General features: G+C 41.4%; 2 long non-coding RNA genes across 4 annotated transcripts; one reads left to right on the top strand and one right to left on the bottom strand.

Annotated features, from left to right (window-relative positions):
* The first annotated feature begins 308 nt into the window (after positions 1–308).
* Positions 309–10,325, top strand: LOC139786022 (uncharacterized). Its single transcript, XR_011722157.1, has 3 exons — positions 309–3,134; positions 4,889–5,000; positions 9,652–10,325. It is a non-coding gene; the product is annotated as an uncharacterized lncRNA (long non-coding RNA).
* Positions 10,326–14,717: 4,392 nt separating this feature from the next.
* LOC139786021 (uncharacterized) lies at positions 14,718–19,965 on the bottom strand. 3 transcript variants are annotated; one of them, XR_011722155.1, is made up of 7 exons: positions 19,589–19,965; positions 19,322–19,460; positions 19,095–19,217; positions 18,613–18,827; positions 18,317–18,520; positions 18,034–18,191; positions 14,718–17,943 (listed from the first exon to the last, which is right to left on the bottom strand). It is a non-coding gene; the product is annotated as an uncharacterized lncRNA (long non-coding RNA). The 3 variants fall into 3 exon arrangements; XR_011722156.1 differs by having other exon boundaries at positions 18,030–18,191; positions 19,095–19,460; XR_011722154.1 differs by having other exon boundaries at positions 19,095–19,460.
* Between the last annotated feature and the right edge of the window lie 54 nt (positions 19,966–20,019).

Genomic DNA, 20,019 nt, shown 5'->3' with positions numbered 1-20,019 from the left:
GACATTCCACAGTGTGAGACTGCAACTTGTCGCTCGAACTAAAATAGTGAAGACATCTGCAAAAAAAGAAACACAAATATTATAAATTTTTTATATACAAAATATAAAATATTCTATATATTATTTAAAAAAAGTATAGACACTTACCGATCACAAATGTACTTTGTGTGTCTATGTTTGTTAATTTGTGAGCTCACGAGGCGGGATAGATGCTTAATCCACGCAAAATGTCCAACATTGTTGTCTCGTGGATCCTGCACGTACAGCAGATTCACATGTTTGTCACTCGTGCGGTCGGTAAGCCGTATTGGAAGAACGGTTGACGTCTTCTGTCCCTCGATGGTATAGACATTGACGGATATATTGTTGAGCCGTTCGAACTTTTTAATTTGACTCAACGTCATTGGAAACTCAATGTCTCGTACATTCAATACCGTTGAATAATGCGGGTATGATGATTCCCGTTCTGAATGTCTTTCGGCTTGATGCAAGGCGGCTACCACTGACCATGCAAAACACGCATTGTCCATAGACAGTACATTGATTACCGCATTCTTCGTTTTAATGTCTTGAGGCAATTTCAAGTGACACCCCGCGCGCAAAGGATTGTATCTGTTGACGTTCACCGTCAAATTGAGGATTCGCGTCAACGCCCACCCACTGTCGCGTTCCTGGAACTCCTCGAGTTTCGCTAATGTGGGCTCGATAACGTGCCGCTCGTACCACTCGCGCAAGTGCGATGTACGACAGAGTTCTTTGTTATTTGTATTAAAACTCTTATTGGCACGTTTATCACCCGCCACAAACTCCCCGTTGAACGCGGTGTTCACTTTGACACAGTTATGTTTTTTTATAATGTCTCGCACTCGCTTGCACACTACGCTGCAGGCGTCTTCCAAAAACTGCCGCGGTTCTACATGGTCTGTATTAATTACCGCACCGGTCATTATCCGCGATTCGAACGCGGCGTCGATTTCTCGCCATACGAGTTCTGTCGCGCGCGTGTCGCCACTGTTACCGGCATTCGCATAATCACCACCGCTACGGATAAATTTTCTTTCCAATCGCGTCTTCGCACCCTCGAGTCGCGCGATTCTGGCAACCAACTTTTGCCTCTGCCCGATTGAGAGCCGCGGACGTTTGGCACGACAACCTTCTTCGAGCTGCTCAACGAATTCCGTGCATTGCAGCGCCCATGTGAAATATTCACCCAAGGTAGCGACTTGGTCGGACAGCTCCAACAGATCGCGTTCGGTTTGCTCGAATTGATCCATGTTTTATCTATTTAGAGAACAATAGAATCATAATAGCGTTGCAGAGACATATTGTTCATCACCATCATGCCAACCACTACTTTGACACATTTCCCATTGCCACTTGCCAATAGTGACACTCCTTATACTCGGACCTAAATTTAGGTTTATTGAAAAAGGAAAGGGCTTCATCACAAATGAAGCTAGACGAGCTTCATATTCTTTGTCCAAGTTCCGCACCTGTATGTACATTTTCCATTTTGTGCTACCCATCCAGTTATAACGATACTCGTCATCCACGATAACAACTCCTTGTCTAACGATGCGTTTATCGGTTCCTCGTATCCCGAGTTCGCGATCGCGAACAAACTGCACCAGTGATTTTCCTCCCCGATCTTCTTCTTCTTCACGCAAAGCACTGGCGATTTCATCTAATAAATAGTCACCATGAAAAAAATGGCCGAAGTATATAAAGTTTTCTTCGATTAAATCGATATCACTCTTATAGTCCGGTGTCCACGAGCGATTATTGTCAAGCGTCATTTCTTCTTGCTCACTGTTATTAAAAAATGTTCACGTCGCGAAAAAGCTAATGTTTTTATTTTCGCTGACATTCGCCGCAATCCTTAATCATCGGAGCGGGACCGTCGATGTGCGTTTGCTGCCACGGTTGATTCCAGTGTTCGTCACAGCGACGATAGGTCTGAACCTCCAAATCCGCCTTTATATGCTCCGGAAGTTTGTCCCACACGTAGTAGACGTGATCGCCGCACATTTGCAATAGAACGGCTTTCGGCACGAATTGCAGCTGTTCGGCGCTAAAATCGCGAATGTCCGACGGTCTCGACAGCAGGACGAACATCTTTGCGACTGAGCGATAAAAGAATCTCTTTTACAGAGCACTTGCACATGATAATGTTCAACCATACAATAACGAAGAAACCGCGTTACTTTTCGATCGATCTATAGCTCTCAAATCTCACTACTGCGGCTCGACGTGCTTCATCCCTCGTTATATACCCTTTGCTATCTCTCTCGCTCCAACTGATTTTTGAAAGATCTTTTCCTTTGTCTCGCGTACTGCGTCGTAAAAAATAACGTGAAATTGTTTAGTCTACGCGATAACACCCCCTTTTTCTAGAAAAATGTTGTTTACGACGAACATGTTCCGACAGGTTCGACGCGTTATCGAGTCGATCATCGTCCCGATGACGTCATTTCTTCCTTTGTCTTTTACGTACTGCGTAGATAGATTGTTTTTTAAGTATAAATCATACTATAATTTCTTCGCGCGCATTTCTATTCGAGCCGTATATGCGACGTCCGCCAAAACTCCGGCTGCTTGAATTTTACAATCAAATATCGCATATCATAACATAGAAGCGAGGCGTCGATGCTCCAGCGGACGTCTACGCTCGCAGGTGTAATGCGAGACGTATTGCTATCAGTTTTATACACCGCCCATTATATTTTTTTCTCTGGCGACTTCTCCGTTCTGCAACCGTCATTGAATTCAGTCGCATCGAGTCAGCGCAAAGTAGTTCACGTGTTTTTTACGAGTTTTTTTGTGTACGAACGCGTGTTCGGACGTGTTATGTGATTTTTTGTGATGTCTCCGCGCGAACCTTTTATACCTAAAGACATAGAAGATAGTGAAATTTTGGGGGGACCTGATGCTCCCCAATTTGAAGACGCTATAGAGACGTTTGAAGGCGCTCCTCCCGCGCCCCGGCTTCCGTCTTTCGGCACGATATCCGCGCCTGGCCGCGCGCGGGAAGACCTCTTCCGCCTGACGGGGGACCGATCTCTCCTCGTGGACGAGGCGCTGATTGTCTACGCGAACCGCGTAGCGAGTTTGTAGAGATTCACCGCCCTGCTAAGGTAGGATTTCCCGCGGCGTGTAAATATATGATTTGCTATCTACAATGCTGATAGAAGCTAGATACATACGCGGTGCAACCGCGGACCCTCGCGCGGACCCGCGGCGCGACGCCGACCCCCCCCCCCCTCGCGGACCCGCGGCGCGGCGCGGACCCGCGGCGCGACGCCGACCCCCCCTCGCGGACCCGCGGCGCGGCGCGGACCCGCGGCGCGACGCCGACCCCCCCTCGCGGACCAGCGGCGCGACGCCGACCCCCCCTCGCGGACCCGCGGCGCGGCGCGGCGCGGACCCGCGGCGCGGCGCGGCGCGAACCCGCGGCGCGGCGCGGACCCCCCCGCGCGGCGCGGCCGGACCCGCGGCGCGGGTGAGTCATCCCGGTAAAACCAGAGGTTATGCGTTATGCAAAAATTTATCCCGATGAGTCATCCCGGATATGAGTCATCCCGGTGAGTCATCCCGGTGAGTCATACATGTGGTATGCCAAGGTCACCACCCCTCCCCCTCACCCCCTCGTAATCCGATACCCCCCCTCCCCCTCACCCCCTCGTAATCCGAAACCTCCCCCCCCCTCCCCTCACCCCCTCGTAATCCGATACCCCCCCTCCCCCCTCACCCCCTCGTAATCCGATACCCCTGTGTAACCCGATACCCCGCCCCCTCCCCCTCCCCCTCACCCCCCCGCGTAACCCGATACCCCCCTCCCCCCACCCCCCCTCATTGCCCCCGGGGTGGAAGCGGCCGTCTATACCTACTCTTGAATTTCTTTAATATTACAATAGTTCCTAAACAAGTTTTCAAAAATTCCTTTTATAAATAAATTCCGCCGCTCATTCGTCTTCCGACTCGTCTGAACTCGCAACTTCATACTCCAAATCATCAGAATTATCATTCGCGTTTTCAGATCTTTCATTCATTGCATTAGGAACTATTGTAATATTAAAGAAATTCAAGGAAATTGCTGTGATTATTCCATTGTAACACATTGTAAGATTGAAGAGCTCGCGCAGGCGAGAGCGAGTCATTCAAATGCTGGCAACCACCAGTTGCGGCAGCTTTTACGCAGGCAACATTTATTCTATCGTGTAGAGGAAAAATTTAGCTTCAATTTGTGTAAAAATTGTCTCGATACACGATGAACGTTGATAATTAACGAAAAAGGACCTTTTTGCACCTGGCTGAAAGGAGGTTGCGGCAGACTGAGAGATGGCGACCTATTTTTTTCAAGTTTTTTAGATCACTCTCTTTTAGATGACGCTTTATTTCCTTCGCAAACAAATGAACGAAGTTGTCTAAAAAAATTTAATTAAAACAGCTCTAATTGAGGGTACTTGCGGCAAGATTTTGCTAGGCACACCGGCCGCGATGTATGACCTGATATGTAATCTTCCATTAAAATCGCATTTCGATAAAATAACAGATAAACGTATAAATCACGCGGCCGGATCCCGTACTATATTACTACGTTTACGCGAGCGTTACTTCAGTAGTAACTTACGATAATTCCTTCGCGTAAAGGAAATTTTGTAGTAACTTACGATAATTTACTCTGCGTAAACGAGTGAATTATCGTAAGTTACTACAAAAGTAACGCTCGCGTAAACGTATAGTACATGCGGTAAATACGTTGCGCATAGATGGAGAATAATAAGAAATCGTGTTATTAAATAAAATTATATGTAAAAAGAAAAATGCGTAAGACAGTTGGATATATTAGAAAAGTATGTACATACGATATACGTTATTTGATTCACAGTTTTTAACTTGCCTGTACATCACCTCGGACTCGTCGATCGAAGCGGTCTGTGGGAAATTGACTCTCGTCTGATCCCAGGACGGATCCACAATCCGTTGTAGACGTGATGAGGGTAAATGGTAGACCACACAAAATTAATGGTTGGAAAAGAACAGGTTTATTAAGTACGTTAAGAACCTTCTCGGTCGAGCGCTGAACAAGGTCTGATCTATCTAACGCTGCACGCAGGCAGCACGCTAACAAGAAAAAGGCTCTCGATTCCCCCACTCTACGCTAGGGAGAAATGGCGGTAACAATTCCCCACATACTCCCCCCCGAGTGGCAACGAATTAATGCTACTATTTGAATAGCTTGCTTGTTATACTAAATATATTACTTAACTTAACTTAAACTTTGGTGTACATTGCTTCGTGAGGAACATAAACTTTTTGGGTACTTATTTGAGAGGCAAAGGTGACTTTCTTTTTAGGACGCGCGTATGTCCTTAACGCTGGTTGTGCAACGACGGACGGGTTGAGTGTTTGATTGCACGTTGGCGTCGGATTAGCTAAGTCGTCGTGTACAAAATATGCCGGTTTTAAGTTTTCTACGGACACGCTGCGCTCGGTGCCGTTTACATTTATATCGAAAACGCGGTCGGAAACTCGCTTAATAATACGATGCGGCCCTGTGTACGGACGTTCGAGAGCTCTTTTTGTGCCTCCTACGCGAAGAAAAACATGAGTACAAGATTGTAAGTCCTTGAAGTAGAATGCACGTTTTTTGTGTTTGTGTTCTATTGGAACGGGTTTGACCTTACGCATGTGTTCGCGAAATTCTTCGATAAATGCGTGCGGGTTAGGAGTGAAATCGTCTGGAAGTACGAATTCGCCCGGAATACGCAGGGTTGTTCCGTATACAAATTCCGCGGGCGACGCTCCGGTGTCGAGACGGACGTGAGTGCGTAAACCCAGTAATACGGTTGAAAGCACATTAGTCCATTTTTCATTCGCGTGACACATAATTGCGGCTTTAAGGGTTCTGTGCCATCGCTCTATTAGACCGTTCGAAGCAGGATGATACGCTGTAGTGCGAATGCGCTGACAGCCAATTAGCTGTAAAAGCGCTGTAAATAGTTGCGATTCGAACTGACTGCCCTGGTCGGTGGTCAATGTTTTGGGCGCACCGAAGTTTGCGATCCAATTATCGTAAAACGCTCGCACGATTGTTGTAGCCTCGATATTCCTTAGAGGGACCGCTACAGGCCAACGCGAAAATCGATCGATGAGCGTAAGGCAATATTTGTACCCGTCCGACTCGTACATGGGACCTATTATATCCATATGTATATGTTCGAAACGGGCGTCCGGTGCGACGAATTTATCTGGAATCGTTTGCACGTACCGTGAGATTTTTGATTGTTGACAGTCAATGCAATTTTTGCACCATTTCGCGATGTCACGATGCATGTTAGGCCACACGTAACGTTGGCGAATAACGCGATCTGTGACTTTGGCACCTGAGTGGGCCGTGTCGTGAAATAAATGGAATACGCGTTTGCGAAGAGATGCCGGTATGTACGGTCGGATGGCTTCTCCGGTCATCTCACAATAAAGCGTGGTATGGGTTGGACCCCATTGAATCCGTTTCATTGTTAGCGGAAAGTCCGGTGTCTCGCGGATAACTTGTAGTTCTTCGTCGCGTTCCTGCTGCTCTGCGAGCTCGTTTAATTCGATTTCGGTTGGCAAGCGAATGGTTTCAACGCGAGAAAGAAAATCGGCGACGACGTTGTCGCTACCAGATATGTGCTCGATACGCGTGGTGAATTGTGAAATGAACGAGAGTTGCCTTTGCTGTCGCGGCGAGGCTTTATCCGAACGTTGTAAAAACGCGTAAATGAGCGGTTTGTGGTCTGTAACTATTTTGAAATCACGACCCTCCAAAAAGTATCGAAAATACTTAATCGCTTCATAGATGGCTGTTAATTCGCGATCATAGGCGCTATATTTTAGTTGCGCTGGACAAAATTTGCGCGAGAAAAACCCAAGAGGTTTCCATACGTTGTCGAGGCGTTGTTCGAGAACTGCCCCCATGGCGTAGTCAGACGCGTCGCAAACAAGACGAGTGCCCGCCGCTTCCGCCGGGTGTGCCAGCATAGCTGCGTTGGCTAAGTTCTCTTTGCATTTAGCAAAAGCTTCCTCCGTGACAGGAGTCCACGCGATCAATCGTTTATCGTTCTTGCGCGAGTCTCGAAGATATTCATTAAGTGGCGCTTGAAGGCTGGCCGCGTCGCGCAAAAGTCGACGGTAAAAGTTAATACTGCCGAGAAAACGGCGCAATTCAAGAATAGTGCGGGGTTTGGGAGCGTTAAGAATGGCTTGAACTTTCTCGGGGGATGGTGTACATCCTTCGCTATTAATAATGTAACCGAGAAATTCCATTTCAGATTCTCCAAACCGACACTTTTCGACGTTGAGTCGTAATTGATGTTCTTGAAGCCGCTGTAATACAATTCGCAGATGCTTCTCATGCTCCTCCGGCGTTGAGGATGCTATGAGAATATCATCGATATAAGCGAACACAAATTCCAGGTCGCCAAGCGCACAGTAAATTTGACGCTGGAATGTTTGACTGGCGTTTCTAAGGCCATATGTCATGAATTTATACTCAAAGAGTCCGAACGGCGTGATGACTGCCGTCTTAGGAACGTCTGCTGGCGCGACCGGAATTTGGTTATATGCTTGGTAGAGATCGAGCTTAGAAAATATAGTTTTTCCACGAAGGTTGGAGGAGCAATCGTGCAAATGCGGAACGGAAAACCTGTCCGGATCGGTAACCGCGTTGACACGACGATAATCTCCGCAGATTCTCCACGAACCGTCTTTCTTTTTAACCATATGGATGGGACTGGCCCAAGGACTACTGGACGGCGCACAAATACCGAGCTCGATCAACCGCTTGAATTCTGCTTTCGCGATTCTTAATTTCTCTGGGCTTAGTCTACGCGGACGCTCAGCAACGGGTGGGCCTGTTGTAATTATGTGATGCATGATTTCTTCTTTGTCAGTTCGAACCGATTGTTTAGGCCCGATAACCTCCGGAAATTCAGCTAAAATTCGCGCAAATTTCATGTTCGGGTTGATCATGCTGATAGGTGAGCTTGAAACCGTTTTAACCACGCCTCGAGTAAACGCGTTATTTATTGGGTCGATAAGCCTGCGATGCTTAAGATCAGGCAGGAGACCGTAGTGTTTGATCAGATCGGCCCCAATGATTGGATACGGTACTGATGCTACACAAAATTTCCACGTGAGTGGACGTATGCCGAGGTGCAAGGTTCGAAATGACTGCCCATATGTATTAATTAGAGTGTCGTTTGCTGCGTATAATTTAAAATTACTGGGAGTTTGCTTGACGGCGCTACCGACTGGAAGTAATGAGATTTCTGCGCCCGTGTCAATAAGAAATTGTTCCCCTGTGAGACGATCGCGAATGTGGAGACGTACCGATGAATTGGGGTCTGCTTCATTCGCCTCCATTTTGGCAGACCCGACTATTCCCCCTTCTCATTTTCTTTCTCATTTGTAATGGCCTTGCACTTCGGCCACGAACACGGGGACTTATCGGTGCCCTTGCATGCGCGCGCCTTATCCCCGAAGGTTCTGTGAGGCCAACAGAGTCTGGATCTGCTTTTAGAACGCGCACGATTTTGACTCGAACCGCTGTCGGTACGTGACCTGCTCGATCGCTTGACTAATGTCGAGAGAGCTGCGAGTTCGGTAGCAAGGCGGTCGACCTTGCTTTCTAAATCGGATGATTGTGATTTTTTAGCGGACAATGTTGATTCATTACTAGACGCAGCCGCGCAGTAGGTAGACTCGCTGGATGTTTCGGCTATCTTGTCGGCCATTTTGGCTAGCTTGTCCAATTCTGTGCACTCGGAAGTTGCTAAAATTCCGCGCGTGTAAGGAGTAAGATACTCAAAAAAAATTGTTTTCAAAACCGCGTCGTCACAACGTTTGTCCGGATTCAGATTACGTAATCTGCCGAGAATTTGCGACGGTTTGCCAGAGGTCAAGACCTGCCCCTTAATTAGCTGACGCAGTTGACTTTCGGCTGACGCTGAGAAGTTTTCAATTATGCGCGCCTTTAATTTGTCATACGGTTCATGTTCATCAGGCTCTGCGATGAGATCTCTACAACAAGCGATAGCTTCCGCATCCAGTGACATAATAACGTAATGTGCCTTAGTTTTTTGATCGGTTATACGCGTGGTTTCGAACGTAGCTTCGACTTGAATAAACCATATAACCGGGTCTTTGATTAGGAACGGTGGAATTTTCGGAACTCGATACGCATCAACGCGCGGAGGCCCTACAACGGCTTGCCCTTGCACGTTTTGAAGCGCGGCCCGCATTTGCGCTACCTGCTCCTGCAATTCTTCAATCGTGGGGGGCGGCATCGTGGTGCGTACGCGTTGTACGGTTTGTTCTTAAATTATCGCTCGCGAAGTCGATAATTTCGATCACACTCGGTAGTGACGATAACGGCGTCGCGTTGCGCGATGTTATTTTGCTCGAAAAGACGATCGCGTCGCGTTGCGCTGCGTTCTGCTGTTTTACCGACGTTGGACGCGCGAACTAGAACGAGAGCGTTGCCTGGGCGGCAACTGACATGCGCGGACTTGCACCAACACGCGCGAACATAAGATGGTTCGAAAATTCTGAGACGCAATGGCGGTACGCGCGACGCGCCAAGCAAAAATGTTTTTTTTTTTTTTTTAGACTGTTCACTAGCCGAACCTCCCGGTTGTACCTCGACCGTTGAAGACACTGGATCTACGGCTGCCGAAGACGACGATGTCCTCGTATGCGCCCACTGCTACTGGCACCGCCGATGAGACGTTCTCAGCTACGATACAGCGTGCCCGTGGTGGATGGCTACGTATCATTCGTAGCGGCGTTCTAGGCCGCGATGCAGCACTCCCGTGCTGGTGAATGGCCACGAAGCTGCGTGGCGACGTCCTCTGCAGCGGTGCACTATGCACGTTGCTACTGCCCGCCGCACGTTGTCCCGCGCGCCGGCGCCTGCTTTCGTAACGTCGTGGGCTCGCGGAAACGCTCGTTCTTGCCGAAGCCTGGCTGTGTGTCGCCTCGTTTTCCTTGACGAAGACGTCCAGGTTCCTCCCTGCTCGCTGTGCGGTACTGCCCAATCGGCTGCCGGCAAATCCGGTGACTTCCTTCTTGCCGATCACGTCGGGGTCACCAATGTGGGAAATTGACTCTCGTCTGATCCCAGGACGGATCCACAATCCGTTGTAGACGTGATGAGGGTAAATGGTAGACCACACAAAATTAATGGTTGGAAAAGAACAGGTTTATTAAGTACGTTAAGAACCTTCTCGGTCGAGCGCTGAACAAGGTCTGATCTATCTAACGCTGCACGCAGGCAGCACGCTAACAAGAAAAAGGCTCTCGATTCCCCCACTCTACGCTAGGGAGAAATGGCGGTAACAATTCCCCACAGGTCGATTCAAGCTGGTGTCACCTATGGATCGTTCGGTTCATTACAGTTGCGGTCGGTAACTCATCTCCTATGGTAAAAAGTTGGTGCATCCATTAAGATTCACCATATGTATATATATTGTTATTTTCATAAATTGTTATTTGTACATATATATATATATATTTATTTGTATATATATATATATATATATATCAATTATAACTTAAAAATGATATTGGAGATACTTTAGTAGATATAATTATCTATTTTGTAATATATTTTTTGTTGTAACATACTATAAATATATTTGTATTGTGAGGGAATAAAATTTTTGTCAATGGCTTGCATTTTAGCAGATACAAATGAATGTGTTACTTGAAGCTGACTATATCTGTAAAATTGACCATTTTTCACATGTATGTGATAAATTTTCAACTAATACAACAGCCATGCAACGTACGTAAATACATACACTTAGAAATAAGTTGAAATATTTTAAAAATAATTTCTCATGTTACAATCAAAACAGTTTAATTAATTAAAATATTATATATAATGTTAATTTATACATTACATGCAATCATTAATTTAAGTATGCGGTACTTGTAGTAGTATCACAAGTTTTGTGTGTATGTACACATACATACATACACACGCATTCTCCCCCACATATCCATATCTACAATCACATGTATATGTATACACCCCCATCCACACCCACACACCCATCCATTTACACGCGTATTCTAACGTTTATTTTATAAGAAGATAAAATAACAAAAAATTCTGGAATTACATTTTATTTATAATACAATAATAATCACGTCATCATATCATAACACAGTAAAAAGAAAAAATAATTAGCAAGATTTATCTTCTTTCTTTATTTAGATACTAACTTTATGAATTCTGTTACATTGAAACTTAAAGTCATCATATCATAACACAGTAAAAAGAAAAAATAATTATCAAGATTTATCTTCTTAAAAATGAGAGAAAGAAGGGGAAGAGCGAAAAAAGAAAGAGGAAGCTACTGCATAATATTAGCGATCGGATAATACACGCGCACGCACGCACGCGCACACACACACACACACACACACACACACACACACACACACACACACACACACACACACACACACACACACACACACCCGCACGTATGCACGCACGCGCACGACCAATAAGTATTATTATTATTACCTCTATCAATACTTGAAACGTCTTGGCTGTTTAAAACAGTGTCTTTGTCATCGGTAGTACAACAACGTTCGTCTCTACGATCTCTATGCTAGGTTGGAGGCAAGGTCGGTAAATGGACGACAGCGTAAAGGACGGTCTTCTCACGGGCGCCATTTTGGGTCCACGAAGTATGTGTGAGTGTGTGTCGTACGAGAGCGGCAGTCTGTATTGGTCTGTCAGGTCTGTATTCTACAGTACAAAATTACCTTTTTCAAAAAAGGTAAAAAAAGGGCGCCAAGTACACGCGTGGTTGTTACCTCGGAAAAAAACCAAGTGGTAGTATCATTAATTTTATCTCACAAAATTGTCTCACAAAAATTGTCTCACAAAATTGTCTGACAAAAATTGTCTCACAAAATTATTAAATTACAAAATTGTTACTTTATTCAATCCAAGTGATATCTATCTTAACAAAATTATTAAAAACAGAAGTCGTTTTTGTTCGACCCAACTGGCCTAATAATTATTGTAATATATTTAAACTCACAACGTTTCGAAAAATTATCTCACAAAATTGTCTCACAAAAATTGTCTCACAAAATTATTAAATTACAAAATTGTTACTTTATTCAATCCAAGTGATATCTATCTCGAAAAAACCTAAATAACAAGTAGTATCTATTTAAAAAAAAATATGTGAAATCTTTTAATACTGCGCCAATTACAAAGAGAGAATATATATATATATATATATATATATATATATATATACCTTATGACAAAATTATTATTATATCACGAAATTGCGTTACCAAACTCAATCCAAGTGATATATATATTTCAAAAAAATATATAAAATCTTTAAATTACGCCAACTACAAAGAGAATGTATATATTGCTTTGAAAAATAATTGTAGTGCAACTACTCTTAAAAAATAAAACAAGATTGTGTTACCTAACTCAACCCAAGTGGTATGTATCTTTGTATTCCTGAGGATCTTTCTATCAACCCAAGTGGTAGTAGTTTTAATTCTCCTTGATAAAATTATAATATTACAAAGAATCATTTAATCATTTTAATCACAAAGAATTAAAGAGGTAACATTATAAAATAAAAATATTTAATTAAAATAAAATAAAAAAATTTTTCTTGTAAAAAACTTGGCGCTGCTTTTTTAAGGTTAAACCAGACAAACTTGCATAGGTGCATAAGCATATGCATAAAGAGATAGATTGGTCTATTTCCTTTTGCACATATATCTGAACCAATCAATTTCTTACGCTTATGTTTATGCGCGATGCAAATTTGTCTGGATAGACTTTAAAAAAGCAGCGCCAAGTTTTTTACAAGAAAAATTTTTTTATTTTATTTTAATTAAATATTTTTATTTTATAATGTTACCTCTTTAATTCTTTGTGATTAAAATGATTAAATGATTCTTTGTAATATTATAATTTTATCAAGGAGAATTAAAACTACTACCACTTGGGTTGATAGAAAGATCCTCAGGAATACAAAGATACATACCACTTGGGTTGAGTTAGGTAACACAATTTTGTTTTATTTTTTAAGAGTAGTTGCACTACAATTATTTTTCAAAGCAATATATACATTCTCTTTGTAGTTGGCGTAATTTAAAGATTTTATATATTTTTTTGAAATATATATATCACTTGGATTGAGTTTGGTAACGCAATTTCGTGATATAATAATAATTTTGTCATAAGGTATATATATATATATATATATATATATATATTCTCTCTTTGTAATTGGCGCAGTATTAAAAGATTTCACATATTTTTTTTTAAATAGATACTACTTGTTATTTAGGTTTTTTCGAGATAGATATCACTTGGATTGAATAAAGTAACAATTTTGTAATTTAATAATTTTGTGAGACAATTTTTGTGAGACAATTTTGTGAGATAATTTTTCGAAACGTTGTGAGTTTAAATATATTACAATAATTATTAGGCCAGTTGGGTCGAACAAAAACGACTTCTGTTTTTAATAATTTTGTTAAGATAGATATCACTTGGATTGAATAAAGTAACAATTTTGTAATTTAATAATTTTGTGAGACAATTTTTGTCAGACAATTTTGTGAGACAATTTTTGTGAGACAATTTTGTGAGATAAAATTAATGATACTACCACTTGGTTTTTTTCCGAGGTAACAACCACGCGTGTACTTGGCGCCCTTTTTTTACCTTTTTTGAAAAAGGTAATTTTGTACTGATATCATGCATTTTGTAGTGTTACGCATCCTCTTCTAACTAGTCTTATAAAGAATATATCTTACAAACAGTATGTACAGATTGTAAAGCTAAAGGTGTTACAGACTATTATTTCTAAGAAAATAGATTTTTTTAAATAACATGTAGACATGATACAAATAAAACAAATTTATTCTTTATGTTTTTTTGTACTTTTAAGTACTCTGCATTTAAAAATAATTTACATTATTTTCATCCATTTGTATCATGTCTATTTGTTATTTTAAAAAATTTGGCAATTATACCGTTCAATAAAGCAAAGTTTCAGCTTTAAGAATCTGTTTTTTGAATTGCAATACGATGATTTTTAAGGAAGTTATGAGCAATCAAAGTCAAAATGCTCATTTCTTATTCAATCCACGATAAAAACTTTCAAAAGTAGAGATTTCAAGCTTTAAAATCCTTTTTTTAAATTTAAATTTTATTCGTTTTTAACAAAGTTACAGCTGCTTGAATTTTGCCTATTTTTAAAGATAAATTTAGTGTTCTTTTAAAATACCTGACACATTGAAGATAATGAAAGTGCTTCTAGCATGCTCGGATTTTAGATTTCGAATATGCAACAAAATCAATATGTAAGTATTTCTTCAGAAAAATGCATCAACATTGGTTAGCGCTTAAACGTTAAATTTTCTTTTCCTGCGTTAAAAACTAAAGCTACGATTTATTTAAACATTATTGGTGCAATAACTAGGTAAAACATCAATTTAAACATACATGTGTAGTTTAGACAGGATATAAATCCAGGTCAGAATTACAAATTTCTTGAATGTACCAGCATTTAATTATACAGTAAATAATAAATTTATTTACAGTTACAATAGATTATACATATTAAATAAAACTTGATTTGGTAAGTATGAAGTAAATAACAATATAATAGTTTTATTAAATGTTTATTTAGCAATTATGTTTTCATGTATGTATAAGAAACGTAGCATATTCACATATTCACTTTGTATGTGTGTGTTCATATGTGTATGGTCAGAGGTACGAATATATAATACTGACGGGTTATATTACTGCTTAAAAATACGGCTTAAAAATAATTATGTTACTGTCTCGGTCTTCTGCCTCGTCTACCCCAATGGTAGTTAGCTGACGACATCTTTCTTCTTGTCGTCGTATCCCCGCGGCTCTGCCTCTTGGTCTTCGAACTGTAAATATGCTCATGTACCATAGCGTTTGGTCCAAAGCGTTTGGTCTGCACTATGCGATCGTGTTCTTCTCTATTATTGACAATGCGATCAAGTGCGATTTTTTGCGCATTTTTATTACAGACGTTCTTCATTACATTAACATAACAAAGTCTATACTTTCAAGGTACATGATGATCGTTTTAAAATGGTGTCTACCTGTGAGATCTTTAAGGATTATGCGCAGTGTTCAAGCTCCCGCACGGAGCACATTAAGCTAAATTAGTCTTCGTTATTTTATTTTTATCTTGCAAATTGTCTTTATTTGTTCTCTCTCTCGCGAGCTTACCGATTATTAATATCGAGTCGCCGCAAGCGCTTGGACACTTCGATAAGATTAAAGCGATCACAGACAGAGGCATTCCGGTAAACGAAACGCCGCGAACACCCCAATAGATACAGAGGCTAATACTTCTTTTCTTTTTTTTTAAGGATTTCTAATGATATCCCCTGGTGGAAATCTTCTCATGGGTAGGCAAAAAAGTCCCAATTCTCCCCATGAGTATCTTCCCTTTTTTGCCTACTTATGAGAAGATTTCCACCAGGGTAATGAAAGATCAATGTGTAATATTGTTTATCGCTGTAGTTTATTTTAATGTGTCTGTTTTGTAATTAATATCTTTATAATGCGTAATTACAAAATAAATTGATAGTGAAGTTACTAATTAAAATATAAAGAATTATAATTTTGCCTACCCTTTTTGCCTACCCATGAGAAGATTTCAACCAGGGTCCGTACCGCACGTAGGGCGTTCCCGTCGTTGCAAAACCGTTTCACGACTCGGAGGCTGCAAATGTAGCGAGTCGAGTTTGTAACGCAAGCTCCGTGTCCCAATTCGTTCTAGATGCGCTCCTCTCTACCTTATGTAATACATTACTCGCGTAAAGTATCGCGCAATTGTAATTGTACGTTATAATATGTAGTACAAATAGAGAATATACCGCGCGCGCGTGATGTAAAATTGTAAGAGTAGACCTAAAAGGTAGTAAAATCGTAAAACGTAAATATCGTAGAAAAGTTTCGCGAAAAAGCAAAGGCTCGTTCCAAAACAATAGCGGAAGGCTTATGAAATAGAATAAGAAAGCATTTATACTTCTAGTAGACCGTCGTGTTATAGTTCTGAAGGCACTGTTCAAAAGTTTATTACATTTCTTGGAATAACGGGTCTTCGCAAAACACCTCTTCGAATGGTGCGACAAGGAGAGTCGTTATAAACATCGACATGACCATTGCACACGCCTCCTTCGGTCTATATCACAAAATTCAAAATAGAGTAGTCTCAACTTGACAGCCTGTGCCACAATGTCAATGCCATATTTGTCGGGTCTGTGATCGCTTAGGAATTATCGTGAGCTAGCAAAAATCGATGGTCAGAATTCAGGCTTATGATACGCAATGGCCGGTGCATTTCCATTAATTATGTCATATCAATATCGTATCATTATATTACACAAACGCTTATTAATTTAGAGGCACATTGCTAAGGGTCTCGGTTTTTTTTCTTTTCAAGTTGCTCCCTACATTAATGAACTTATGACAATTAGCTAATTACGATTATTCAATACGTCAGCGATTTGGCATATATGTATATATATATATATATATATAGAAGAGAGAAGTGTGTGTGACGAACGAACGGTGGATATCTTTCTTGAAAAGAACATTAATGTGTGTCAAGGTAGTTTAAAGACAATATTTGAGCTCGGAATTTCTTAAAATTAAGCGTAAAAAAATGCCATGTGCATAAAAATAATAAGACAACTCTCTACAGATGCTATAACGATCCCGCTATCGGATTTCCTTACCTAAGCAGGAAAACTTTGGCTACTGCTACACGCTATTTGTACTTCGGCGAAAAAGAGCCGAATTTACGATTCTTGCTAAGAACACCGATTGCGCATTTAGAAGAAAAAAGAACGGTACGCAGCACACACAGTACCTAAACCAGCAACAGATCATTTATATGTTCAGGAAGACCTTAACAGTACTATATATGCTCACGCTTTAATAAATCTGAATTCTACGCACAACGATTGTAATGTCAGAGAAGCATTTACTGTACTCAGAGAGTGTACTTTTTGCCGGAATGTTTAAACGTGATATTTCTTTTCTTTTCTTTTCTTTTTATATTCACACACAGCACTGGACTATTTGCGTTATTCGCGCTCATAAATTATTTAAAAGCTCTTAGTCTTTTGAACATTAAAGTCCAGAATGCTGCTCTGAGATATGAATGCTCTACAGAATGTACATAGTAGACAGCAAAAGCGTCTATACCACAGGATGTTCACATTTGCTCTGATGCAAAATATCGTTTTCTTTTTTTTTCTCGAGCTACAAAAATCAGGCTGATGCAATGGCAGATACTATGTAGATATATAAAAGTTAGCTTTACAACATGTAATTAACTTTACAACATGTAAAACCTGATAAAGTTCTTAAAAAATCTAAAGAACATTCCCTGAATAAGATCAATCACACGACAATTCAGTCCTCTCTAAGTATCGTACTTTGATCGTAGAACGCATCAAATAATTTCTTTTAAGGGAATCAAAATTTTCTAAAGTAATATGTATATAATCAATGATATATTCTCATGAATGTGTGGGTCCGTCATGGTACCAGCCTGGATCCGGCCAATCAAATCATGTGATTCCGTAGAGTCTAGACACAGACATTTCTCTTCCGCATTCGTACAGATGAGCCACTTAAGATAGATCACAAAAAGTACGGAGTGGGCATTAGAGGTGGGATTACTCTCTCGGAATCAGGCACTGCCTGGAACAGCACTGGTGATCTCTGATCCACTGTCGTGAACTGCATGATACTAGCTATGTTACCACATCAATAACAATAATTTGGGACCGACCACACTGTGACGAGTTTGTCATTAAACATGTACCTATAACCTGCATGATAAAAATATGCGTCATCAATACATACTTCCGAGATATTTAAAAAAATCTGCGACAGAAATATTTGAGCAAAGACATACCTACCTGAACTAATTGGTGCGCCCTACAGATGAGTTTAAGATCATTCACTTCCATGAACATGTAAGTCACTTTGCTGCCAAACAGCCAGCCTGCACCACGCGGACTTACTGTCCATGTTTCTACATCTTCTGGATCGGACCAGACCAAATCACAGAAAGCACCTGTAATATGGCAATTAAGCAACGATATTTTATTATTATTGTACAATAACAGTAAATATCCAGTCATGTAACTTTTAATTATTATGTAACTTTTGCAATGACATATCACTTTATACAATTAATACCTTTGTGTGGAATCTCTTGATTTCTTTCAATCGTTCTAATTTGATCTAGTGTTCTAATAGCTGGAGACAATCCACCGTGTACACAAAGAACCTGTTCATCAATTAACTAAAACAGAATTTTATTCGAGCGTAATCAAAAGTGGAGTTATACCCTACAACAGTACTTCCACGCATTAGCATTGCCGTACTTGTTTTGGCATTCATCTAGAACAGAAAATGAAGAAACCAATGAAATCAAAGCTTTATTATACACAAATAAAAAAAGCCCAGAAAAGAAAGTATCGTTGCGCACTTACCGTAAAATCCAAATAAACGTGCGTGATTTGTCTAGTTTCGTGATTACCGCGTAGTAACGTTATCCTGTCGGATCCTGTCGGACCATTTAGCTTTAAGTGTGAGCAGACGAGTAAACGTTTCTAAGCTAGCCCCGATCGACAAAATCTCCCAGGAATATGTAATTTGTATCTGGCACGGGGCCACCGTTACGAAACAGTTCCTCTAAATCATAGAACTGTAACAGCACAAAAACATGAACAATCTGATGTATATTAATATCACGATTGTGTACAAATAACTATACAGCTACAGAATATTAAAATCGAAAAGTTGTGAGGCAATAGATAATGGAAGACTAATATTGTTCCGACGCTAATTCGGAAGATTAAAATCCGCTAAAACTTTACGTCGATCCCGTAGCGGTGAGCAAGGATGCTCCGACTTTGAGGTTAGTACAACATTCATCGCACGATACTGTTATAATTGCAAATCGGAAACGTACCTCGAGTCCAGCTCTTCTGCGATCAACGAAGTCGGGATCGAACGTGTCAGTCGTCACTTTCTGCCAAGCGTAGAGAACCTTCTTTTCCGGCAGCGGTGGTAACACGATGTAGGGATACGAAATCTCCAGATAAGCACGAAGCAATTCAAATTCAGTATATCGCCGGCACGATTACGGTGTTACTACCGTTTCGCGTACGCGCGTATGCGCGCGTTGTCGCACCTTACCTCGCGACAGCGTGCGGCTCGTGCAAACGTTAACGTGCGGCCGCAATCGCGCCTCGTGTGAACAGGCTCCTTGATCTCAGTATCAGCTCCCTGCTCCCTGCCGTCAACTCCTTGATTGATTGATCTCAGTATCAGTTCCCTGCCGTCAATATATAATAATATAGTATAGGTTAACCTGTATGTAAACACTCGCGTAAACGTAGTAAACAGTAAAATAAGTAACAGTAATATATAGAATAGGAGATAATTACATAATAAAACAATTACCTTGAATTAATCGTCGCGTCGCGTAAAGAGTCACGGTCGGTCTCGCTCCGCGCGTACTACCGTGTCTCTCGACGAGATAGGTTAACTGATGAACTGACTGACAGCGCGCTAAACGCACTGTCTGCACTGTACTGCACTGCGCTGCGATATAATTGATGAACTGACTGACAGCGCGCTAAACGCACTGTCTGCACTGCACTGCACTGCGCTGCGATACTAACGCCGTTAGCCGCCAGTGTCGAAAAAGTGAAAGTGACATTTTTCTGTTATATATATGTTATATTGAGATGAGAGCGGTCGACGTAGAAGAAAGTATCTTAAAATAAAATTTTCAACATTTGGACTTTGCGTCGCAATATCTCCGCTCGTAGGGCACGTAGCGGAATATTATAACAGAAACCCCCCCCTAATTCGACCCCAAGCTATCGATC

Source organism: Temnothorax nylanderi, unplaced genomic scaffold (assembly GCF_030848795.1).
Source record: "Temnothorax nylanderi isolate EJ_2023f unplaced genomic scaffold, tnyl_v1.0 TNYL_tig0938_pilon, whole genome shotgun sequence".
NCBI lineage: Eukaryota > Metazoa > Arthropoda > Insecta > Hymenoptera > Formicidae > Temnothorax > Temnothorax nylanderi.
Note: the sequence above shows the minus strand (reverse complement) of the source record. Positions and strands in the feature narration are given on the sequence as shown.